Here is an 11095-nt window from a genome sequence, read left to right as displayed (position 1 = left end):
AGGCAAGTCTGGGTACCCCCGTATCTAGAACGCCGACACCAACTTCCAAACAACACACAATGACACAATGAGCAGAATGAGCACAATGGATCATTTGAGAACCAACTTTTACCACCACACACGTACTCAACTAGACCCTACAGGGTATTGTCTTTGCTAACACAACCATATTAATGTAGCCATGTTATCAATTCTTTAATTTGTTTGTTTTTGTGTATTTCTCTATGATTCAAGGGGGGCTTAAGTTCCACTCAACTCACAGTTTTGTTTCTGTGTCCACTACCATTTCATGAGCGGTACGAGCACACAAAAGAGAAATTTATATTGAAAATTAGAGATGGCACATACAAATTTGCTTAGAACGGCACAAAAATACCGCATATAGGTAGGTATAGTGGACTCATGTGGCAAAACTGAGTTTAAGGATTTGGATGCACAAGTAGTGATCATACTTAGTGCAAGTGAAGGCTAGCAAAAGATTGAGAAGCATCCAACCAAGAAACAAAAAATCTCATAAGCGAGCATTAAGCATAACTAACACCGAATAATGCACCACAAGTAGGATGTAATTTCATTGCATAATTATTGACTTTCGTGCTTGCAAAGGGAATCACAAACCTTAACACCAATATTCTTACTAAAATATAATTACCGATTAACATGCCTCACATATCACTATCAACATATCACAAAACTATTATAAAGAATCAGTTTTATTTTGTCCAATGATCTTCATGAAAGCTTTTATTATGTGCCTCTTGAATATCTATCACTTTGGGACTAATTTCATATGTTGCTATTGATAGCCCAAACAAATCTAAGTGAAGAACATGAGCATAAAAATTTCTTCTCTCAAAATAATTTAAGTGAAGCAAGAGAGAATTTCTTTAAAAAAATTACTAACTCTCAAATAAATCTAAGTAAAGCATGAGAGCATTTCTTCAAAAATACTAAAGCACACCATGCTCAAAAAGATATAAGTGAAGCACTAGAGCAATTCCATAGCTCATAAAGATTTAAGTGAAGCATAGAGAGCAATTCTAACAAGTCATAGCATAGTTTTGGCTCCCTCAAATAGGTGTGTCCAGCAAGGACAGATGACACAAAATAAAAGGCAAAACAAGCAAAGACTCATATAATACAAGGCGCTCCAAGCAAAACTCATGATATGTGATGAATAAAAATATAGTTCCAAGTAAAATACCGATGGTTGTTAGAAGAAAGAGGGGATGCCACTCGGGCATCCCCAAGCTTAGTTGCTTGCTTCTCTTTTAGATAATAGCTTGGGATGCCATGGGGCATCCCCAAGCTTAGGCTCTTCTTACTCTTTATTCCTTCATCCATCGTGATCTCACCCAAAACTTGAAAACTTCAATCACACAAAACTCAACAAAACCTTTGTGAGATTCGTTAGTATAACAAAGCAAATCACTATTCTAAGTACTGTTACAAACCAATTCATATTTTATTCTTACATTATATCTACTGTATTCCAACTTTACTGTAGCTTATACCCTCCAATACAAACCATATAACCATCTAAATAAGCACACAATGCAAAGAGAACAGAATATGTCAAAACAGAACAGTCTATAGTAATCTGAATACTTTGTATACTTCTGTAACTCCAAAAATTCTGAAAATGCAGGAAAGCATGGGCAATTTGTATATCAATCTTGTGTAAAACAATTTAGAGCAAAATTATGTTTCTGTGACTTATGAAAATTATTTTACTGGGCGCAAAAGTTTCTATTTTTCAACAAGATCAAATCAACTATCATCCAACATGATCCCAAAGGCTTTGCTTGGCACAAACACTAATTGAAACACAAAAACACAATCATAACAAAGGCATAATTGTCCAAACACTCAAGAACAGAAAGAAAAGGACAAAAATAAATTTTATTCATTGGGTTGCCTCCCAACAAGTGTTATCGTTTTACGCCCCTAGCTAGGCATAAAGCAAAGATCTAAGTGTTGTCATCTTTATTTTCCAACTCTTCAATCAAACACTTAGAATTCTTCAAAGATTTAGCATATAAACTTTCAACAACAATACTTATAGGAACAAGCTTGAGAAATTCATTCTTGTCGGTAGGGTCTCTTATCACTTCAATAAAATCTTGGTGAATACTAATCTTTTTAATGTCTCCTTTATCATTATTGCTAGAAGTTTCACCCTTGTTTTTAGTAACTTGACTGATCTTGCTAATTTTTAAGGGAGTTTTCTCAATAGTTTAAGCAAAAGCAAAAGTCGTGCTTAGATTACTAAATATTTCTTCCAATTTATTGATCCGAGACGGGCTTTCTTCAATTCTTTCATGGATTATGGTCCCCTTTTCTTTTAACAACGTAAGAACTTCTCCCGCTTTTGACCCAATTTTACTAGCAAAATTATGCATCTTTCTATCCAATTTCTCCATGTGTTCTTCAATGATTATTTTCTTTTCGATAGCATCTAGCCTTTCCATAACATGCTGGAGAGTTAAGGTTGTTTCTTTAATCATAAGAAGTGGTGATCCCACTAAATTTCCCATAACATTAAAAGCATCAAGAGAGGGACACATCAAGAAATTTCAACTGGTAATCATATCAAGGATGAATCTATACCAAGTGGTGGTGCCTAGATAAAAACAACAAAGAAGAACAATAGTAGATTGCTTACGAATAGATCTATTGTGAGCATTGCAAATTCTATACCAAGAATATTTCAAATTCTCCCCTCGCCTTTGTTTGAAATTAAGAACCTCATTCTTGGGGGTGCACGCAAAGAGGAAGAACTATCCATAGTGACCAAAAGTGACGAGCAAGGTTGCACACAAAAACAGATCTGGCAAGAAAACGACGAACGAAAAAGAGGGCGAATAAAACGACATTTTTTTGTGAAGTGGGGAGAGGAAAACGCGAGGCAAATGGAAAATAATGTAAATTGCAAGGAGATGAGATTTGTGATTAGGAACCTGGTAGATGTTGATGATGTTTCCCCAGCAACGGCGCCAGAAATTCCTTTTGATGGTGGCTAGAACTACGTCGGTATTTCCCTAAAGAGGAAGGGATGATGCAGCACAGCTATGGTAGGTATTTCCCTCAGTGGTGAGACCAAGGTTATCGACCAGTAGGAGAACCACACAACACTACGTAAATGGTACCTGCACACAAAGAACAAATACTTACAACCCGACGTGTTAAAGGGGTTGTCAATCCCTTTCGGGTAATGGTGCCAGAAATTGTTAAGTTGATGAGATAAAATTGTAGTAGATTGATAGATGCAAATAAAATTCAGCGAGGTATTTTTGGGTTTTTGATAATATAGATCTGAAAATAAAAGTTGCAAATAAATGAAAAGGCAAATAGCATAATAGATCTGAAAGTATATGATGAGAAAATAGACCCGGGGGCCATAGGTTTCACTAGAGGCTTCTCTCGAGAAAAATAGCATATGGTGGGTAAACAAATTACTGTTGGGCAATTGATAGAACTTCAAATAATTATGACGATATACAGGCAATGATCATTATATAGGCATCACGTCCAAGATTAGTAGACCGACTCTTGCGTGCATCTACTACTATCACTCCACACATCGACCGCTATCTGCTACTTCTTGAGCTTGCGTTGGTTTTTCCCTTGAAGAGTAAAGGGTGATCCAACAAAGTAGAGATAAGTATTTCCCTCAGTTTGAGAACCAAGGTATCAATCCAGTAGGAGAAGAACTCGCAAATCACCAATACCCGCACAAACAATCAAACAACTTGCACCCAATGCGATAAAGGGGTTGTCAATCCCTTCATGGTTACTTGCAAAAGTGAGATCTGATAGAGATAGATAAACAAAAGATAAAATATTTTTGGTTTTTTTTGTTTATAGATCTGAAAATAAAAGATTGCAAAATAGTATACCAGAAACTAATATGATGGAAAATAGTAGATCGAAAACTAATATGATGAAAAATAGACCCGTGGGCCATAGGTTTCACTAGAGGCTTCTCTCATGAAGGCAAATAATACAGTGGGTGAACAAATTACTATCGAGCAATTGATAGAAAAGCGCAAAGTTATGACGATATCCAAGGCAATGATTATGCAATATAGGCATCATGTTTGTATCAAGTAGACCGACTCCTCCTTGCATCTACTACTATTACTACACACATCGACCGACTCTTGCCTGCATCTAGAGTATTAAGTTCATAAAGAACAGATTAACGCATCAAGTAAGATGACATGATGTAGAGGAACTCAAGCAATATGATCAAAACCCCATCTTTTTATCCTCGATGGCAACAATACAATATGTGCCTCACTACCCCAACTATGTCACTGGGTGAGGACACCGCAAGATTGAACCCAAAGCTAAGCACCTCTCCCATTGCAAGAAAAACCAATCTAGTTGGCCAAACCAAATTGATAATTCGAAGAGAAATACAAAGGTACCAAATCATGCATATAAGAACTCAGAGAAGATTCAAATAATATTCATAGATAAGTTGATCATAAATCCACAATTCGTCGGATCTCGACAAACATACCGCAAAAAAGTATTACATCGGATAGATCTCCAAGAACATCGAGGTGAACATGGTATTGAGAATCAAAGAGAGAGAAGAAGCCATCTAGCTACTAGCTATGGACCCGTAGGTCTGTGGTGGACTACTCACGCTTCATCAGAAGGGCAATAGAGTTGATGTAGATGCCCTCCGTGATCGAATCCCCCTCCGGCAGGATGCCGGAAAAGGCCCCAAGATGGGATCTCACGGGAATAGAAGGTTGCGGCGGTGGAAAGTGTTTTTCACAGTGGAAAGTGTTTTCGTGGATGCTTGTGGTGGTTTGGGAATATATGTGAATATATAGGAGGCAGAAATAGGTCAGGGGGGTCACGAGGGGCCCACAAGGTAGGGGGCGTGCCCTACCCCCCTGGGCGCGCCCTCCACCCTTATCGCCGCCTCGTGGCTCTTCTGACTTGAACTCCAAGTCTCCTGGGTGTCTTCTCGTCCAAGAAAAATCGTTGTGAAGTTTTATTCCGTTTGGACTCCATTTAGTATTCCTTTTTTGCGAAGCTCAAAAACAAGGAAAAAACAGAAACTGGCACTGGGCTCTAGGTTAATAGGTTAGTCCCAAAAATAATATAAAATAGCATATTAATGCATATATAAAACATCCAAAATAGAAAATATAATAGCATGGAACAATCAAAAATTACAGATATGTTGGAGATGTATCAAGCATCCCCAAGCTTAATTCATGCTCGTCCTCAAGTAGTTAAATGATAAAAACAGAATTTTTGATGTGGAATGCTAGCTAACATATTTATCCATGTAATTTTCTTCATTGTGGCATGAAAGTTCAGATTTGTAAGATTCAAAACACAAGTTTAATATTGACATAAAAATGATAATACTTCAAGCATACCAATAAAGCAATCATGTCTCTCAAAATAACATGGCCAAAAAAGCTATCACTACAAAATGACAAGCCAAGCAATTGTTTCATACTTCTGGTGTTCTCAAACTTTTTCAACTTGCACGCAATACATTAGCGTGAGCCATGGACATAGCACTATATGTGTAATAGAATATGGTGGTCGTGGAGAAGACAAAAATAAGGAGATAGTCTCACATCAACTAGGCGTATCAACGGGCTATGGAGATGCCCATCAATAGATATCAATGTGAGTTAGTAGGGATTGCCATGCAACGGGTGCACTAGAGCTATAAGTTTATGAAAGCTCAAAAATAGACTAAGTGGGTGTGCATCCAACTTGCATGCTCATGAAGAACTAGGGCATTTGAGGAAGTCCATCGTTGGAATATACAAGCCAAGTTCTATAATGAAAAATTCCCACTAGTATATGAAAGTGACAAAATAGGAGACTCTCTATCATCAAGATCATGGTGCTACTTTGAAGCACAAGTGTGTAAAAAGGATAGTAACATTGCCCCTTCTCTCTTTTTCTCTCATTTTTTGAATGGCTTCTTTGGCCTCTCTTTTTTTATTTAGGCTGCATTGGCCTCTCCTTTTTTTCTCACATGGGACAATGTTCTAATAATGAAGATCATCACACTTTTATTTACTTACAACTCAAGAATTACAACTTGATACTAGAACAAAATATGACTCTAAATGAATGCCTCCGGGATGTGCAATGACTCAAGAGTGACATGTATGAAAGTTATGAACGGTGGCTTTGCCACAAATACTATGTCAACTACATGATCATGCAAAGCAATATGACAATGATGAATCATGTCATAATAAACTGAACGGTGTAAAGTTGCATGGCAATATATCTCGGAATGGCTATGGAAATGCCATAATAGGTAGGTATGGTGGCTGTTTTGAGGAAGGTATATGGTGGGTGTATGGTACCGGCGAAAGTTGCGCGGTACTAGAGAGGCTAGCAATGGTGGAAGGGTGAGAGTGCGTATAATCCATGGACTCAACATTAGACATAAAGAACTCACATACTTATTGCAAAAATCTATTTGTCATTGAAACAAAGTACTACGCGCATGCTCCTAGGGGAATGGTTGGTAGGAGTTAACCATTGTGCGATCCCGACCTCCACACAAAGGATGACAATCAATAAATAAATCATGCTCCGACTTCGTTACATAACGGTTCACCATACGTGCATGCTACGAGAATCAAAACTTTAACACAAGTATTCTTACCAATCCACAATTACCCACTAGCATGACTCTAATATCACCATCCTCATATCTCAAAACAATCATAAGGAATCAAACTTCTCTTAGCGTTCAATGCACTTTATATGAAAGTTTTTATTATATCCCTCTTGGATGCCTATCATATTAGGACTAAATTCATAACCTAAGCAAATTACCATGTTGTTTAGAGAGACTCTCAAAATAATATAAGTGAAGCATGAGAGTTATATTTCTATAAAATAAAGCCACTCTCGTTCTCTAAAAAGATATAAGTGAAGCACTAGAGCAAAATTGCCTAGCTCAAAAGATATAAGTGAAGCACGTAGAGTATTCTAATAAATCACGATTCATGCATGTCCCTCTCAAAAGGTGCATACAGCAAGCATGATTGTGGCAAACTAAAAAGCAAAGACTCATATCATACAAGACACTCCAAGCAAAACACATAGCATGTGGTGAATAAAAATATAGCCTCAAGTAAAGTTACCGATAGACGAAGACGAAAGAGGGGATGCCTTCAGGGGCATCCCCAAGCTTAGGCTCTTGGTTGTCCTTGAATATTACCTTGGGGTGCCCCGGGCATCCCCAAGCTTAGGCTCTCGCCACTCCTTATTCCATAGTCCATCAAATCCTTACCCAAAACTTGGAAACTTCACAACACAAAACTCAACAGAAAATCTCATGAGATCCGTTAGTATAAGAAAGCAAATCACCACTTTATGGTACTGTTGTGAACTCATTATTTATTTATATTGGTGTAATATCTACTGCATTTCAACTTTTTCATGGTTCATACCCCCCGATACTACCCATAGATTCATCAAAATAAGCAAACAACACAAAGAAAACAGAATCTGTCAAAAATAGAACAATCTGTAGCAATCAGAGAACTTAGAATACTTCTGTAACTCCAAAAATTCTGAAAAATTAGGACAACACGGGCAATTAGTATGTCAATATTGAGTAAATAATTTAGATCAAAATCATGCTTCTGTGAATTATGAAAATTATTTTTCTGGGCGCAAAAGTTTCTATTTTTCACCAAGATCAAATCAACTATCACCGTAAGCCATCCCAAAGGTCTTACTTGGCACAAACACTAATTAAAACACAAAAACACATCTAACCATGGGCTAGATGAATTATTTATTGAAAACAGAAAGGAAAAATATTGGGTTGTCTCCCAACAAGCGCTTCTCTTTAAAGCCTTTTAGCTAGGCATTGATAATTTTAATGATGCTCACATGAAAGATAACAATTGAAACACAAAGAGAGCATCATAAAACATGTGACAAACAAGTTTAAGTCTAACATGCTTCCTATACATAGGGATTTTATAAGAAAACAAATTATCAAGACAAGCAAAAACCACCATATGCAAGGAAGAAGAAAGAAACAATAGCAATCTCAACATGAAGAGAGGTAATTTAGTAACATGAAAATTTATACAACCATATTTTTCTCTCTCATAATAATTACATGTAGGGTCATAAGCAAATTCAACAAAATAGCTATCACATAACATATTCTCAACACGATCCACATGCATCCGAAGTTGACACTCTTCCAAAATAGTGGGATTAACATTAACTAAAGTCATGACCTCTCCAAACCCACTTTTATCAAAAATTTCATAAGATTGAACATTCTCCAAATATGTATGATCTAAAGTTGACACTCTTCCAAACCCACTTTGAATATTATTGCAGACATCATTATCAATCTCATATTCATCATGGGGCTCAAATAAATTTTCAAGATCATAAGAAGAATCACCCCAATCATGATCATTGCAACAAGTATAGAAAAATTAGCATCCCCAAGCTTAGGGTTTTGCACATCATTAACATAATTGACATTAATAGAATTTATAATAACATCATTGCAATCATGCTTTTCATTCAAAGATCTATCATGAATCACTTCATAAAGCACTTCATCATAGTTTTTAGATTCACAGATTTCAAGAAAAACATCGTAAAGATAATCTAGTGCACTCAACTCAGTAGCAATTGGTTCATCATAGTTGGATCTTTTAAAAATATTAGCAAGTGGATGAGGATCCATAAACTCTTTGCTTCTGATTTTCAATAAACACACAATTATACAAATCAAACAAACCAAGTAAGACATGAGGGCAAACGAAAATACGAACAGAAGAAGGGCGAATAAAAAGGAAAATCTTTTTGAAAATCATTTTAGAAGTGGGGGGGACGAGAGGCGAATGGCGAATAATGTAATGCAAGAGATGAGAGTTTATGATGGGTACTTGGTCGGCTTGACGTAGATCTCCCCAGCAATGGTGCCAAAAAAGAGTCTTGATGACCCACAAGTATAAGGGATCTATCATAGTCCTTTTGATAATAAGAGTGCCAAACCCAACGAGGAGCAAAAGGAAATGACAAGCGGTTTTCAGCAAGGTATTCTCTGCAAGCACTGAAATTATCAGTAACAGATAGTTGTGTGATAAGATAATTCGTAACAGGTAAGAAGTAACAAAAGTAACTAAGGTGCAGCAAGGTGGCCCAATCATTTTTGTAGCAAAGCACAAGCCTGGACGAACTCTTATATAAAGCAAGGCGCTCCTGAGGACACATGGGAATTACTGTCAAGCTAGTTTTCATCATGCTCATATGATCCGCGTTCGTTACTTTGATAATTTGATATGTTGGTGGACCGGTGCTTGGGTGCTGTCCTTCCTTGGACCAGTCTCCACTTATTATTAACCCCTCTCGCAAGCATACACAACTACAAAAGAAGAATTAAGATAAATCTAACCATAGCATGAAACATATGGATCCAAATCTGCCCCTTACGAAGCAACGCATAAACTAGGGTTTAAGCTTCTGTCGCTCTAGCAACCCATCATCTACTTATTACTTCCAAATGCCTTCCCCTAGGCCCAAATCATGGTGAAGTGTCATGTAGTCGACATTCACATAACACCACTAGAGGAAAGACAACATACATCTCATCAAAATATCAAACGAATATCAAATTCACATTATTACTTATAACAAGACTTCTCCCATGTCCTCAGGAACAAACCTAACTACTCACAAAGCATATTCATATTCATAATTAGGGGATTATTAATTATCATTAAGGATCTGAACATATGATCTTCCACCGACTAAACCAACTAGCATCAACTACAAGGAGTAATCAACACTACTAGCAACCCACAGGTACCAATCTGAGGCTTTGAGACAATGATCGGATACAAGAGATGAACTAGGGTTTGAGAGGACATGGTGCTAGTGAAGAAGTTGATGGATATTGACCCCCTCTCAATGAGAGGATCATTGGTGATGACGATGGCTTCGATTTCCCCCTCCCGGAGGGAAGTTTCCCTGGCAGAACAGCTCCGCCGGAGCCCTAGATTGGTTCTGCCCAGGTTCCGCCTCGAGATGGTGGCGTTTCGTCCTGAGAAAATTCCTTCTGATTTTTTTTTCAGGTCAAAACACACCATATAGCAGAAGATGGGCACCGAAGGCCTACTAGGGGGCCCACAAGGCAGGGGGCGCGCCCAGGGGGGTAGGGCGCCCCCCCCCCTTGTGGATGGCTGGTGGCCCCTCTTTGGTGCTTTCTTGGCCCAATATTTTTTATTAATTCCAAAATGACTCTCCATAAATTTTCAAAACTTTTGGAGTTGTGCAGAATAGGTCTCTAATATATGGTCTTTTTCCAGCCCAGAATTCCAGCTGTCAGCATTCTCCCTCTTCATGTAAACCTTGTCAAATAAGAGAGAAAAGGCATAAGTATTGTACTATAATGTGTAACAATAGCCCATAATGTAATAAATATTGATATAAAAGCATGATGCAAAATGGACGTATCAACTCCCCCAAGCTTAGACCTCGCTTGTCCTCAAGCGAAAGTTGAAATTGAAAAATATGTCCACATGTTTAGAGATAGAGGTGTCGATAAAATAAAATACGGACATAAGGGCATCATGATCATCTTTAAAACAACAACATATAATGTCATATACTTTCTTATGCTAAAGTAAGAATTCGTTCACAAGGTAAAGTATGAATCGTAAACTTCATTGAAAACTAACAAACTATGATCTCAGTCATTGAAGAAATTGCAATTTATCATAACATCGGAAAGAGTCAATATAAGAGCTTTTCAGCAAGTCCACATACTCAACTATCATTTAGTCTTTCACAATTGCTAACACTCACACGATACTTATGGGTTCAAAGTCTCAGTCGGACACAGAGAAAGATAGGGGCTTATAGTTTCGCCTTCCAACCTTTTACCTCAAGGGTAATGTCAACAATAATACTTTATGATAACCTACATCCGAGTGGATATATATATATATCTATATCTTTCTCCAACACATAGTGCTTGCCAAAAATAGAAAAGTGTAAAAGGGAAAGGTGAAGATCACCATATCTCTTGTATAAGGATAGAAGA

Source organism: Triticum aestivum, chromosome 4B, assembly GCF_018294505.1.
Source record: "Triticum aestivum cultivar Chinese Spring chromosome 4B, IWGSC CS RefSeq v2.1, whole genome shotgun sequence".
Lineage (NCBI taxonomy): Eukaryota > Viridiplantae > Streptophyta > Magnoliopsida > Poales > Poaceae > Triticum > Triticum aestivum.
Note: the sequence above shows the minus strand (reverse complement) of the source record.